We start from the raw sequence: 16257 nt of genomic DNA, 5'->3' as shown, positions 1-16257 counted from the left end.
GAAAGTGCAGAAGCACGCGCTAACCATTCTACGCCCTTTCGCGGAAAGTCTTTGGCCGAGAAACGAGCCGGCGAGTACTTATCAGACCCGACAAAAGCGATTATCGCCAATAACCGCGTCACCAGGTGGCGAGGATCGGTTCGTCGTTCGACGATTTGCCATGAGTCCAGTTTGTACACGCTGGTGCAAGGTTTATTAGGTTGTTAGGGAAACCTTGAAACCCCATCCGTTCGGTTGCTGAGCCGTTTCGACCCGAGATTTTCCATCGATACTTCCCAATTAGGGGCTTTACTTACAAATTGCCAGCAGTAGGCGAACGCGTTGGGATCGAATCGTACGTTTGACAAACACGTTTGTCATTCTGTTCGATCGATAGCAATAACGACTCTATCCTGAATTCATTTATCTGCAGATCATCCGCGCAATCTAATTTCTCCCTTATATGTGCATCTGCAAATACTTTTTCACAGATTCGAAAAGATTTTCAAAGAGGATATCAAATTCTTTGACTATAATAAAATAAAGTCTCTTCTCGGAAAAGATTAAAAAATGCTGTTACGGAATATACTCATGAATTTTGCAACACCTTCTCTAAACCATCCTCTTACGGAACATTCAATTGACACGTGGACACCGAAGTATATTCCCTCCACCTTCCCCAGTTCTGAAAAAGTCTGGACAAGTACGTACGTTCAGATTAAAAACTGTAACCTCATCAGTCCAGGCGAGTGTAGCGCCACTTGACCCGCGAAACGCGTTTCGGGTCAGTTGGTAAACTGGAAAAAAGAAGTTGTGAACAAGAGGAACGAGTCGTCGCCGGGTCACGTCCACTTCACTAACCCATTTTGTGACTCAAGTTTCTCCTACGGACCCGGTTCCCGTCCCTGGCATTCCGTCTACCTGACGGAAAAAGTATGTACTCTTGCTCGGTACAAAAGCGAAGGCTTATTGGCCTGGACGGCTCATCAGATAGCATTTAACCGTGGCGGTTGTCCGACGATGAAGGATCTAACGATGTATGTGTGAGTGGGCATAGGTAAAATGCCACGCGACCACGGGGCCAAAGTCCCTGTCGACCTAAAAGCCCATAGTTCGCACTGGCCCGTAGATGTCCGCCGGATAAGACGACAACTTGAATTATATTCCAGCCGGTGCACCGGGTACCTATCCGAATGAGTTTCGGCCTCTGAGATAAAGTTAATAGCTTTATTAACTGTGGGAAAGCTGGCCACACCAACGGACCAGTCGTGTGCTTTTCTTTTTTTCTTACACAGGCCGCTTCGACGGTCAACCGAACAGCTTATTTTCCCTACTCAACAAAAGTGCACATTCCTACTCCATGCTAAATACCTAACACGTTCCACTTCTGTGCATCGGCAAACAATTATTTTTCACCAAAGAATTTTTCAAAATTGAATTTCGCTCAGCATTTTCTATCCGAATATCCCACTCGTAAGCCGAGTGGTAATTCACGTTTGACCAAACCACTCGAGACATTCCCACCAAAAAAAAGGGGCCAGCGTTTCGAGTACCCGTCGAGAGCCACCCTCGGCTACCTGCATTGATCACGATCGAAAGCTTTTCCACGCAGATCCTTCGATCCGATTGGTCCCTATCCCACCGAAACGTCTGCTACCCGCTAACGAACCGGCCAATCCTTTCGCAGACCAATATTCTCACCCTGTCCAAATAAAAGAAGTCGTAGCCTGGCCCGTACGTGTGTGCCTACACACGAAAGAAACTGCATACGCGCGAGACACATCAGCGATGAATCGATACGGCATGAAATCGAAGGGTGATCGAGATGATAGGCACCGGATCGATCTTATCAGTTTAGCGCGTAATTACGCGTGTTGGGCACACATAGAGTGGCATTGTAAGCGTGAGGAGGCCACAAGATGCGAAGATAATAATCGCTCGAGGATCGTGGACGGGTTGGAGAGCGAACAGGGCGAGTCGCTGCTTACAGGCTGGAAAATCAACGCTCGGGGCAAGTCCGATTGAATTTCCTGTGGCAATAATTCTCCCTGCTTTTACACGGGCTACGGGCATGTCCCGCGCCTTCTTGTAAAGGGGTTCAAAAAGGCGGATGCTGTTAGCAGCGCAATTAATATCGAGCGATTAAAATCGTACGATCAGAGTGCCGGTAACCTCGTAGGTGAAAACACCCTTCTCCTCTTCTATACATACATATAGATTGGAGTAGGGACTATTTACGTTGCTTAACGCGCTTACTAGAAATCTTTTTTTTTTGCCGATTTGATGCAGTTCTCGTGTTAGTCTTTCGACATTCACACCGTAACCCTACTGCTTTCCTGAAATCAAGATTTCAATTGTTCCTTCTTACCGTTACGATCAGATACCGCGACACACCCCACATATTCGGCGATACCGGGGAGAAAGAATCGTCCTCGTGCAATTACGCGAAATTTATCCGGCGTAACGTCGTCGCGTTCCAGGCCACCGTAACGATATCAATTACGCAAACGTTTTATTAACGCGTTACGTCGTACACTGACGGTATTAACAGCGGTGCTCCCTCGTCGCCGTGGACGTCTTCGAGCGGCCATTATTCCAACAAGAATGCCATAACTCCAGAAGAAAAGTCCGCTACGGCGACGCTCGTAAATTAATTTAGGTAGCATCTAACAACCGTCGGTTGTTCCGTTCCGAGAGGCCGCTCGCACCGGGACGTGTTAACCGCGTAATAACTCATAAATTCCGTTTCCTTGTTTTACGCGACCGTGTTCGAGTCACTTTGTTAAGGTGATCATTGTCGCGGTACAAGAAAAAGCCAAGAAGACCGGCCACGGACAAACTGTTCGAGAGAATTTTACCGTTTTATTCGTTTATTGCACCCGTCGAATCTATCCGAAGGATATACGACGGCGACGATGATGTTACAAGGAAGGATCAAAGATTTTTCGTTATAAACTTTGATTGCACCGTTAGGGGTGTGAAAGTTCCTCGAGGAAATTGAACACGATGATGGAGAAGTATTTACGAGCTTATCGGATCATCATTTTATTTGACTGTCTTTCAAAGGAGTTTTTGACCCCTTCAGAAGATCCTTCTTTGTTATTTTTATTTTTCTTCAAGATTGTCTGATAGCTAGATTTTAAATTCATATCTTAACATTAGTATTAACAAAGAAGAAACGATGACAGAAAATATTATGTCGATTCTTCTTCGATTAATTCAATTACCCTCGCGAAATTTTTCACTTGTCCACAAGATAGTTCTCCCTTTCTTTTTTCTTTTTATTTGCTTTACGATCAGTCATGTGTACCTAAGATTACAAATTTCAATCTCACCGGTGCGTGACACGGTGTTACATTCATGATCGCCCCTCGAGAGACAATCCTTCCACCCCCTTCTCCGCCCGTTTCTTGTCGTCCGTTTATTTTAGGGTACGAAGTTAGTGCTGTGCACACAAACGTTTGCGGTCGTGTTTGCTCGTAACCTATGGGTAGGCAACGTAAGCCAGTTTGATGCTCGGTTGCTTCGATCCTGGTAGATACCGCCGGGTGCCTACCCGACAGGGGTGACTGAATAATACGCCATGATTATACGACCGACCCTGTGGACGAGGGAGACCCAGGTAATTCCCTGGTCGAGCGGGGTAGCGGTAATCTTCTCTAAAAGTGCTCGTTAGTTTTGCTTTTTGCATTTTCGACCCGCTGCTAACGCTCCGCTCTTGCAATTGCAGGGGTGGTTCGCGTCGAAACGCACCAAAGGATATCCAAAAGTAACCGTGATTTAATATGCGGGAGTAATTGTTAAACGAACAACGTGTAACCAAGAAATTGTTAAAATAATTAACGACATTCGGTGTCAATCATGAATGTTGTATGCACGTTCGTTAATTAATTTTTACTTCTTTCTTGTTAAGCTATTTTTATTGCCGATTTACTTCTTAGATAGGCGAAGACAAGGCGTATTAAAGGCACAAAGAGGCGGAACATCTCGGCGACGAGACGCGTCATCGTCAGTGTCCGCCCAGCGTGGATCAATCTTCGTAGATCATCAGTGTAACCCGTTAGGTGACGATAACGATGCTTCTCCACCTCGTTGCTTCTCAAGGTTTCAAAACAATTTTTACCATTACTAATAGGAAATACAGGAATCTGTTAATTACATTTTGAGTTCCTGCCAGGTGAAATTTCAAATTCGCAATCAGGGACATTTGATGCTCAGCTCGGTTAGCATTTTTCGCAGAGAAAGAATTTTTCTCATTGCGCGATATAAAGAGGAAGAAAAAGCGAACGATCGAGGGGGATGGTGGGGGAGTTTAAAAGAGTCCGATACGATCGAGCGCAACGGGAACCACGATACTTTCTCCATCTTCGCTTGTAACACGTGTCTCTTGTCTCTATTCCTCGGTCCGGCGAGTGAAACGAGCGAGAACGTGCAACTTGACAAATCCTCCCCGGCTTCCCGTATTTATAAACACTCTCACGCTACATGAATTTAAGCCACCGCGAAAGAACACGGTGACGAAGCACGTCCGAGAGAAGCTCTTTCTACTTACTTACCAGTGCCGGGTATCTTCTTTTTCTCTCCCTCCATAAATCACCCAGATTTCTCTTCGGTTCGTCTTTTAGTTACGAGATCGTACGTCTGGCTCGGAGATCCTCGCCACCTCGATCCAGGAAGTCTCAGACGACGTGAAACTTTTTATCCGTGGGAAGACGGTGTTCACGGTCTAATCTGTGGTTAATTAATTCTTTCTTCCTCGCTCTTCTTACTCGCCCGCATTCTTCTTCCTTTACCTATGTTTGTTTTGTTTATATCGTGTAACTCGAGCGGAGAATTTATTAGACGCCATTAATTAACACTCCCTGCGTAAAAATATTATCAAGGTATTTTGATATCTTAGAATTGCATGAACAAATTATGACTCGTGTAACCGTGAAAAGTGTAATAGGAATTTACCTTGTGATATTGGATTTCTTGTTGTGGCGTCATAAGACAGCATCAGGAACGGGTGGTGGACAGAGTCCTTTCGAGTAGCGTTGGCATGAAAAATCTATTTTGGGGCACTCCGTATATATAATTTCATCTTGAATCCGGGAAAATAAGCTTCCTTACTAAATAATCCTCGAGAATTGGTAGAAGCGAATACAGTAGGTACGAAAGCTCTCCTAGCAGAGCTTGCTTCATCTCGGAATAGACCCAGGCCCGAGAACGGAATAGCGAGTGTTCGAGTGCGAAGGAGAAGCTTGCACCACCCTCCGCCTCGTCCCTTTTCCAATCGGGGAGGCGGGTTGGACGCGTTTGAGCGACTCGATTCCGCGGCTACGACCCTCTCTCCGTACCATTCGCGAGCACCTCCTCTCCCTTTTCCTTCCCCTTTGCCTCTGTCTCGCTACATCTCAGCCGTTTTTACGACGCTTTGAGTCGCGGGCGTCGCAGCGGAATGCGCTAATGAGGACTTGGCTACCGTCACACTTCCCCCTTCGTCGGTGCACCCCAACTGCAACACCGGCTGCAACCTCCGCCACCGCGGGGATATCGTGCGTTTTCCTTTTTTCAAGCCGACATCGCACACCGGCTTCACTCTCTCTCTTCTTCTCCTCTTCTTCTTCTCGATGACGCTCGCGAGGCGATTCCGCTTCTCGTCGCGTATTGATATGTGGCTAGTTAAATTTGGGCGTGACGCCGTATTTCTGGACCCCCGGAGAAGACCCATTCTCGACTCTCCTCCAGTTTAACGTCACGGTTCATCTGTGTTGGTGGATTTTTATCATGGTTTCAGAATTCTTCGGTGAAGAGTGATTTGGAAAAACTGAAACAGCCAGAGGGCATTAAAACTATGACTGCCGCGAGAACCATCGGTGTAATTAAATAATTTATAAAGGGAAAGAGGAAGAAACATTGAATAGTGTTGATACAAAGCAAGTCTCGTGTTTGTTAGTCAGTTCACGCGTTGAATAACGTTCGCGAAGCGGCAGGGAGCTTGGTAACGTCGTATTTTTCACCCTTTCGCGACGAGGAGTGCACCACCCTATCCAGGGTTAAGAAACTTCCTTTTCCAAGCGTACGAAACCGCGAGGAGGGGTTCGAAAGCGCAACGCGACTGCATCGAATGCAACACTCGACGCACCTTTAGTCGAGCAGCCGTGTCACAGGGTGAAATCATCTGCACGGTTCTCCAGTGTACGACGAATAACGAGCTTCTTCTTCTTCTTCTCTTTTTTTTTTTTTTTATTTTTTTTCCTTTCACTTTTCGACCATATCTCGTCTGGCAGTATCGCGAGGGGAAGATCGCGAGACGAGAAAAAAGCAAGAAAGTGCGAGTAGTCTCTTAATGGTACTACATTTTAAAGTGCGCGGAATTGAAATAAGAAACGATTCTTGTCAGTTCGATTGTTTCATGAAAAGCTATGAAATTTTTATTAACAAAATTTGCCACTGATTATTTGAAATGAATTAGATTGACAACAAAATTAATTATTGTCAATTTGTAGAAAATATTCTGGTAAATATCTAATCTTTTGTAACGAGTTGAAACAAACGACTCGATTCGAATAATAATCATGGTTCATGGTTCATGAAAAATCATGAGTGTTTACCGTAGAACCGCTTCGAAAAAATGTTACTTACAATTAGTAAACATCTATTACTTTACGCCACTCAACATTTCTTCCTTGTCTCGTTTCACATCTTCCTTGCAGAACGAATGCCAATTATTAATTGTATTAACATACAGTTTATGTGGCATGCAATTCACAAGGATCCTTGAACGAAACAAATACATAAATGCAAGATGAATGAACTGAGATAAAGAAAAGAATTTCGTTCAATTTAACCCAGACCGTCATGATAAAACTGTTTCTCATTATACCTTTGTTATTTCTCTCCTTCTCCGTGTTTCTATCAAAGAAAACTTCTTTGTTTTTAATTAATATATTGCTCCAGAAATGTATTAAGCACATAACAACAATTTGTTCAGTATCAGTAGTCATTGTTTTGAAATATATCCAGATCAACGATGATAGAATATTGCTATTCTTTTGTTTATAGCCAATACCGTGAGCAACTGAGCTACGTATGCAGTGCAGTTTCTCTATCTCTTTCTTTTTTCATTATGGTTTCAATAACTTGCCATGAAAATGCAATTTCTTAGACGCGTTCAGCCGGGAGTATATTCTAATTTATGTAAGCAGCGTGCAACGGGATTGGCCGGATTTTCTGCAACGTGCTTTCCATGTCGTGTCCAGGAGGATTACGGTCTGCTTGAGAAGTGCAAATGGCCACCGGTGTAATATATTAATGACAGAAAAGCGGCCTCTCCCGTTGGCCGGCGCCAACGTTCTCAACGGCACCGGGAAAAATTTATAATTACTATTTCACCGGAGGTCCCGTTTATGTTTCACAATATTACAACTCGGTGTCACTGTTATTTATCGACGATAAAAACCTGTGATCATCGGTGCATTCGATACAAGTGTTTGCATCTCGAACGTCCTCCTACTTCAGTCTCCACTGTAACAATCGTACCAAAGCCAAGGAATAATTGTATTTTGTAATCCGTGACGTTTATGGGCTCTCGAGAAATTGTTGTTACCGTTTACGAGGTGAAGACCGGTGAAATGGTTATTTTATAGCTCTGCTTCGAGTACAGGAACAATATTTTACACGATCATCGATGAAACATTTTCTTCCCATGAAAAGATTAATCCTTTGACTACGACAAGGTTCTAACGAGAAACCCTCAACATTGTGCGAGGCGACAGTAAATTGTGACTTTTCAAAAAGTCATTTTACTATCGCAACACTCGTAACGTGCGAGGACCTGTACGTACATGTGCTCATTTAAAGGGTTCTAACAGAATAGTGTTACATTAAAATTCTACAGAGAACAGCGCAGTGATATTGTTACCGTTTGACAAACTTGAAGAAGCTAATTCAAGAATCAAGGACAAAGTGAGGTGAAAAAGTTGCATAATAAAAGTGGAAGCACCGGCGGTCGAGTGTTAATTGAACCCGACTCGAGTCCACTTATGGCAACCGACTTCGTTCTTAATTAAACCATTGCAAAGGTTGTGGCGCCTATGGTGCTGCTTCCTCCATACCGCAAAAAAGGCAATCAATCCCGCTGCATCTGCATAATGCCTATTCAACTGCAGCGTTCCCTTCTTGTCGGATTCACATGTGCAGCTTTTCGCGGGAATAGAAGGCTCGCGGCGGTAAAAGAATCCCATAAAAACGGTCGCACGCCGCTTTCATGGTCGCGGCAGAACTTTCCACGAGACTTACACGCTCTTCCGCAAACAAACGCGTTGAAAAACCGCCCGATACGAGGCTGAAACAAAGCGGAACTCTACCATCAGTTGGCGGCGCCACGTTCGCGATGCACGGCAACTGCGCATGCACGCGCGTCTGCGCTTTTGGAGGGAAAATGGAGATTCCTAACCTTAAAAGGGAGAAGCGTATAACGCTTAGGAAATCTTTTTTTTGTCGCACTGCGCGTACACCGTGTACCGTGGACAGTTATTGCGACGATCCAACGAAATATTTTCCGCTCCGGTTAAATAGGACGTTGTAAACCTTCGCTGCCCTCCTGGCAATGTTGCACAGAAGAATGTTGAAGGGCTTATCTCTTGACAAACTGTGGAGCTCTGAATCCCCAAGGCGAATGCATACACTTTTTTGATCAGCTGATATTCCGTCGAGTTCAGCAGCAGGCGATACATTTTCTTCTACCTCTTGCTGCCACGTTGCAAACGCGGCCGGATGGTGGTCAAGGATACGAGAGCTGGCCAACTATATCCTCGTCGCAACCAGCCAGACATGCCACTTTGTCATGGCGTATTACGCCTAGGCTGGCGGCGCCTATGCTGTTGCTTCCTCCCAAAGGCGCCCATTACTCGGCTTAATGCGCCGAGTTGGCTCATTTTTATGCGCACGATACGCACCCTGTGCACCGAACGCCAGGCATTACACGGCTTACCGCATCCAACGACATGGGTGCATGCGAAATTTACGAGACAGCACGTCCGACTTTGCTCACCTCTGTGCTCCGCCGCACCGCTCTCGCTCTCTCTGCTGTCCTTGCGTTTCTGAACGAGAGGAGCATCGTTTAATCGTCTGCATTCGCGCCTGATTTCAGCGGGAAATCTTATAGGACATGGATGAGCATCAGAACGAGAACACGATGTTATTTGAAGTCTTATGTAGCTGGCTAAATGGACTTATTCCTGAAACCTTCTATCACAGGAGTCTTTCAGTGGTCTTCATCACTGAGCCTAACACATGTATAAAATGCCTCAGATTTCTCAATAATTCCACACATGGCCATCGGTAACTACCGCCAATAGCCTGTTAAAACAGAAATCTGCCTTCGGGACCGGTGTCTTCCAGTTTCTCTACCATGGTATCCGCATTCCCAACGATTCCCGATCGATGAAAGACCTCCGATTCCACATCCTTCTCAGTTCTTCACCAGCACCATCAGAGAGTTCTGCGCACACTCTGGGTGTATTACCATATCAGCGTATAAGCATTGTTTCCCGGAGACGTGTAGTCAAGGGTCTCCGGTTGCACGGCTGCTGATCGGATCAGGGCCCGGTTGTCGAGCCACAATGGGCAAGCTCTTCTTCTGCCTGTTCCTCTTCTTCTTCTTCTTCTTTTTTTCTTCTTCTTTTTCGTCGTTTCACGATCGCGACTACACCACCAACTGCAGATGCTAGTTGCATGTCGCTTAGCTGTAAACGCATGGTTACCTGGCTTCGATTAATATCAATCATCTCGATGACAGGGTGATTAACTGGTGATAGGTCAATGACAAAATGTGATAAAATTGATTTTACTGATTCTAAGTCGAAAGTGATGTGTTGTGGATCGAGTTTAACCCTTTGGTAATGGGAATGATGTATACACAGGGTGTTTCAAAAGTGCAATTATTAATTAACCGTCCAATTTACGTTTTAATATAATTACTTGGGTATTTCCAACACAGATAAAGAATTTCTTGTAATTGGACTCAATTGCAATCCATTGCTATTCAAATTCAGTGAAATCTATTGAAATGACAAGCGTAATTCGATATAAGCGAAAGAATCGTATCGGCATTAATATTTCATGGAAAGTCACGTGCCATCGACGATCTATTTTCAATTCAATTAGCCGCTGATAACAGTCGATGAGTTCTCTTTTTGTTCGTGGGTACGTCGCATCGATTACATTATAAATACGTATTACGATAGGATGCGTGCTCACCACTCTGGTACCTGCAAATTAATTAATAGCATAGATAATTTATGCGTGACACGACGGATCGATCGGCGGACGATGATAAAAGAACGGTAAGTAAGGATCGTCGGAAGCAAGGTCAGACCAGTTCGTCATTAATTTACAGCTTGCAAAGGGGTTGATAAAATCGTTCGTTGCTGAACATAAGCATCCTTGACTTTAACTGTCCTTTCACAGGCTGGCCGTTTAACACGTGCACACACCCCTGTCTAATTAATTTATTCTTCGTCGTTCACGATCGTTTGTTAATTAAAGCATCGATAAGCTGGGATTGCACTGGAAACTGATCTAATACAATAATCTTTTCCTGGGTCAATCAGGAACTAGACTTACGAAATACAAGCAACGATGTTTCAACTAAAATTAGACAGTGAAATTTTAATAAATAATTGGTATTGGAAAATTTCTGTTACTCCAACAAGGCTACCAAAGATCACTCGAATATAAATGATACTTCTGTAATGTAGAAAAATTTTGCTAAGTTAAAAATTGCACGGGTAATTTTTGGTGCACGTACAAAGGAAACCAAAAAACCGGCTCTTGGATCGATCTAGATCTGTCCGACGGAAATGCATACGTTTCTATGATATACACACATCCGGCGCCACGCCTCCTCGCCTCACCTGCTTCATGATGCCTCGCACGATGATGGTAATAATAATAATGCTCGTCCGCATGGTCGCGGACGAGCATTCATAACACACATCTCGAGGCACGTGAGCGATAACGCGAACTTGTAGTTAGACAGACCGTTGTGTATAACGAACCCCCTTCAACTTTCCAAACTGTTTCAACAGCCTTCTTCCTTTTCACGCGAAATCCGCCCTTAGCAGATCCTTGAAAATCAAATTCTTTTTCTCCCTGAAAATTTATTGGATCACTGGAGAATCCGACAAAGATGAATCCTGGAATTATTCTTTTAAAAGGTATTATGATGGACAAAAAAAATTTTGAATGTCATACCACCAATTAGTAAATCGATCCGATTTATTGGTTTCCAGGTAACTAATTAGCCAGATTAGCTGATTGAGTCTCTTTTGCAAAATTTAATATCCTCGTAAAATGTAAATTTAGTACACAATATTTTGAGCTTCTTTTCTATAAATTTGATCAAAAGGAATGATAAAAATATCAATAAATATACTGAAATAATGATGCTCAAATTTCTTCTGTTTTGTAAGATTGAAGATATAATTAAAAAACAAGAAAGCGATTTTTTTTTCTTGAAAAAGAAAAATGCGTGACTTCAGCCAATATTCAATGCAACAACGAAGTCAGGAAGACGTATTTTAAATTTTGTATAAGTAGATCTCATCCTATTATCTTCAATTGCAGCGACTATAAAGATGTTCGCAAACGGAAGTGGTGCGTTCAATGAATTCTGAAGAAACGACAGGATATTAAAATATCAAATATTTCTTTTAATTAATCGAATTAAACTTTTCAATCGAAGCATACCCGACGTCAAACAATCCAAAGCTTTTGAAATAAAAAAAATTCAGGGGTTGCAACGGAGTTAACGAGCAACAAATTAAAAAAAAAAGTATAGAAACTAGAGATCAACGTGGACGAATCTGATCAAAGAGGCGGCGAGACGGGAACGCGTAAGCGGAAACAACGATGGTCATGCTGTCACCCCTTCGGGGCTTTCCGATCCCACGGCATTTTCCGGGCGAACGGCAAAGTTAACAAACGTATTCCCATTTTCGTTCGTTAATCCCGCCACGAAACGACCCCGTATTATTCCTTCCTCTTCTTTCTTCCCTGCTTCGAACAGGCCACTGCCAATTTGTGGGAATATTCTTGATGCGAGGCGAGGAAATGCTCGCACATCCTCGCTGGTGAATCGCGAGAGGGAGGTCTTGTTGGTCCCACGAGAGCTCCTCCGCGCGCTAGTTACACGCGAGAGCACCTCCTCGCGACGAGCATTAAGCAAGCGTTATAACAAGTGACGAGACGATTCGCGATCTTTGCTGTCCCACGCGCGAATCCTCGCGACTCCTCGCGCAACCCCTTAGCGAACCTTTTATGATTGTCTAAAAATTTGGAGAATTTTTAGGAAATTGTTTCGTACATATATATTTTGGATCGAGGAGAAACTTCACTCTCTTTCTTTTTTATATGAAAATCCAAAATATTCCATACCAAGCTTTTCCAACCCCGTACAAACTTTCAATTGTGTTCGTTTCCACAGATCTTTTTATTTCAATCATTCCATTCAATCGCTCGTTTCTCATTGTTCTAACCGTTTGAATGGGATCGACGCGGATGGAAATCATGTTCGACGAAACTCTCATCTATTTTTCCGCGCGAACGGATGTCGGACAAACGCGAACGTTGTTTCAACGCGAGATTAATTCACCGAACCGTAGAGAGACACATCGTTGAATCGCAACAAAATCCCGTGGCGTGCGATTGTTCGCGTTTCAATCGGGCACACGACCGATCTCCTGAACTACATTTCACGTTTTGCAAACAATAAAACGCAACAGCGGACCGCTCGCGCTTACACGCTCATAAAATTCTAATCGAATGCAACAAAAAGAAAAAAAGTTTCTCCCGACCTGTTCCACGGTTAATCACGAGTACGCCGTGTTTCGAACGCATCAACCTACTTGCAATTAAAAATCAAATCGAAATTGGACGTTTCGATTCTGCTTCGAAGACGAACGTCAGACGGATCATTTTCCTGGATAAAAATCGCATCCGATTGTCCCGTTAAGCGCACGGGGATCGGTCCCGGGAAAGAATTCTCTTTTCCTTTTTTTTTTCCACGGAGATGATGCTCGCACAACGATAATCGGGCGTAGCAATCGTGCGACATTCGCGATGAAGAAACTTACTGAATGAAAGGAAACCGGTGGTGGTTCACACGAGACCGGGCACGCACGTCTCTCTGCCTGCCCGACCATTTACCTTAAAGCGAGGCGATTTCCTTTTGCGCGTTATGATCCCACACAATGCTGCCCGGTACAACCTATCTGTTAGATTATCCTTCTGTACATACCATTACCTCGACACGCGAGCCGACAACAAAACGGACGGCCTCTGACGATCAGGAAATATTGTTGCTGATGATGCCGATATACGGGGTGTCTCAATAATTGCATCTATGTACAAAATTTTCATCACTTTAGTCACGATGCACCTTGTGCGTCTTATACTATGTATCGTGTTCAATTAATGACGCGTGTGCGTGTTGGTTAGAAAATTGATAATTAGCCATAGACTTATCATCACGAATGATGGTTAAAGAGTTATGATCGGAAGCAAATTAATGCTCCAAAGAAAATATCATTTGGCAATGGTATTTTCAAAAGCTGGAAATGTTTCATGGTTTTAAATTTGACTTTTATCGGGCAATTTCAACGGAGAACCTGTCCCCGAGGAACGAGAAAGGGAAAAAGAGAGACACGGTGGCCAGCTCTTTCGCTACACCGCCGTACTTCCTGTCCAATCACGACTTTATCTGTCTCTGACGAATGCGTGCCAGGCGCTAGCCACCTGAGATCCCGCAGATACTAGGAAAGCAGGCAACGAAGAAAAAGGTCGTACCTGTTTCCACGGGCGTGTTAACAGCCGAAACTCATAAAGACGTTTAAAGTGGCCCGCGAAAGAGAGAGAGAGAGAGAGAACGAACGTTAGTGTCTTCTTTTCCACCAACGCCTTACCTTATTCGATTCTTCGGCGTCGCCAGACACCCGACCATTCGAAAAAGGCGGCGACGGTGAATAGGCTGTTCACAGAAATTCTTGTCTTGTCTTGTCTTCGTGCACGGGTTCATTTTTATAACGAGATCGACGCCTCGAAGCTTAGGAACATCTTCGTTTGCCTGAAAATAAACGAAACATGAAAGTTCTAACATTGGTATAAATAGGTAGGGTTCAGGATGGGTTTGAAACCTCTGAAACAATGTAAAGAATTGAAATATTATAATAACAAATTTTAAATAAAAGAAGAGACACCTTCCTGCTATTAAATTCACCCTCTGAAAAAGAACTTTATACATCGCCATCCTACATTACCCATCGAATTTCATTCCAAGTTCGCGTATTAGCGACGCGTTTACAACATCCTGGACCGACTGGACGCGCAATTAAAAATTGATTTACAACAACCGTCGGGTCGCGTCGTCATTAAGAACCTTCGAGGAAGGCGCAGCCGGCAGGCGTGCAAATTTCACGATAATTGGCGAACACGTTGCTCGCACGCCGCTAATATCACGATGGAATCGCGGTGAGCGAATCGATCAGCGAGCTTTAACGTCGCTGATCGCCTTCGGTGTAATTTGTTATAGACAAGATCTCGATAAGTCCCGCCGTGGTTAGACTGGCCACCCTTCGTGCGATTTTATGATCTTGGATTACCTAGAATCTCGACCCAGATTCCCTAATCACGGGATCGTAATGAATTCGACGACGATTTGTCTTTGCGAAACTTCGCTCTGAAAATTTTGAAAATTCCAATGGAAGTTGCTTAAAAACTACCAAACGGACGGCAGTACAGGATTCTCGAAACTTTCAGAGTGAACTATCTATTAACGAAGCATAATGAGCGCTTAGGCTTCCTAACGCTGAATTCGTCCGTAGGTGTTCGGTCCATCAGATTACGAGCAGGAACGAAATTTCGTTCGAGTCAGGGTTTATCGGCGTGATCAAAGGGATCGCGATACGACATTGACACGAGACCCGGCCCCAATGTCGTTTCTTTTCCATGACAGCTTCGCTATCTTGTTCTTTTCCTGGGACGGTCAATCCCATTATCTTGCTCTAGCTGACCTGCTAGCCGGGCGTAAAGTGGGCAGTTCTGTTCAGGAAGCATCTTCGATCTTCCGTCCTATCGATGCCAGGTACTAGTGAACCCTTCGGGGAAGTTGGACACCGATTTGCCGTTTCAAATTGATTTTCTGACTTCTTAAGATCGTAAAGAATGGTTCAGAACTCGCAAGGTAGATTTGGGATGAATACTGGGCACATAGTGCATTGCTGGTACTACCTAATTCATAGAGATGAAAAGGCTAGGAAGAACCTAAGGAGAGTTCAAATCTCCTTAGGGGAGGCAAACTTAGCTCCTCCTATTTTCCCACAATACTAGAAAAAATTATGGTTGATAATATTCAATACTAAAACTTCTTTAATCACCAACGACAATTCTACGAAACGATTTGTACATAAAATCCGGCCGGATAAATAATTTGACGTATGTATAATTGAACGTTACAGCGGTACGTTCACGAACGAAAGAGGGTAACAACGTGGTCGTGGTTGGACCATTCAGAATACGAGTTGTTATCGAATTATTTCGAGAAGAAATTGACAGGCGGTACCAAAGCACAGTGGTTAGGGGCCTTCACTGACAATGTGAATCTGTAATTAGAAGAGTGCCGTCTTCTGCTGCCGTTTCTCCTCCTCTACAATTCTTTTTTTCCTCTGTTTTTGTTCACGTAAAACCTCTTGCAGCTACGTATTATCGTCTTGAATCAACAGAACCGAAGCTAAGCGGTTCAAAAGGGAGATGCTGGTCAGGGATGAGTAAGGGGGACTCATCCCTCTGGCCCCGAAACCAGAAAGATGGCACGAGAGGGACTTAAATAGTAGGTCTCGCTTAATAACTATGGTCCCAGGGCGTAAACTGAATGTCATTGCAGTAGATTCGATCACGTGAATCGGCACTGACACTGTAATACTGTCTGCCCTTTTATTATCAGATTCGTGGAAGAAAAAAACGAGCGAATTTTCCAATACCGATTTGTTATTCCACGCCATCGAATACAGTTCTTTCATCAGTTGAAAAAAAAAATCGCTTTTGATCGTGGATACAATGAACTACCAAAATTTCACTTGTAGAATGTTAAAAAATTACCTGAAGAGCTCTACAACGTCGGACATGGGACCAATAGGTTAACCAGCCTTCGTTGTTCATCAATCAGCGCGCAGCTTAAGTGGTAAGACGCGTGGAGTAAGAGACTAGCTTCCACCGCCGCCGCCAATCCACGACCTT

The 16257-nt window shown here is 44.0% G+C and overlaps 1 long non-coding RNA gene across 1 annotated transcript; it reads right to left on the bottom strand.

Annotated features, from left to right (window-relative positions):
• Nucleotides 1-4371: 4371 nt before the first annotated feature.
• Nucleotides 4372-16248, bottom strand: LOC114878964. The gene is made up of 4 exons (XR_006829876.1): nucleotides 16120-16248; nucleotides 13929-14089; nucleotides 4936-5788; nucleotides 4372-4841 (listed from the first exon to the last, which is right to left on the bottom strand). It is a non-coding gene; the product is annotated as an uncharacterized LOC114878964 (long non-coding RNA).
• Between the last annotated feature and the right edge of the window lie 9 nt (nucleotides 16249-16257).

The sequence above is a fragment of the Osmia bicornis genome, chromosome 11, assembly GCF_907164935.1.
Source record: "Osmia bicornis bicornis chromosome 11, iOsmBic2.1, whole genome shotgun sequence".
NCBI lineage: Eukaryota > Metazoa > Arthropoda > Insecta > Hymenoptera > Megachilidae > Osmia > Osmia bicornis.
The sequence above is the reverse complement of the archived record's forward strand: the minus strand, read 5'-3'. Positions and strand labels throughout refer to the sequence as shown.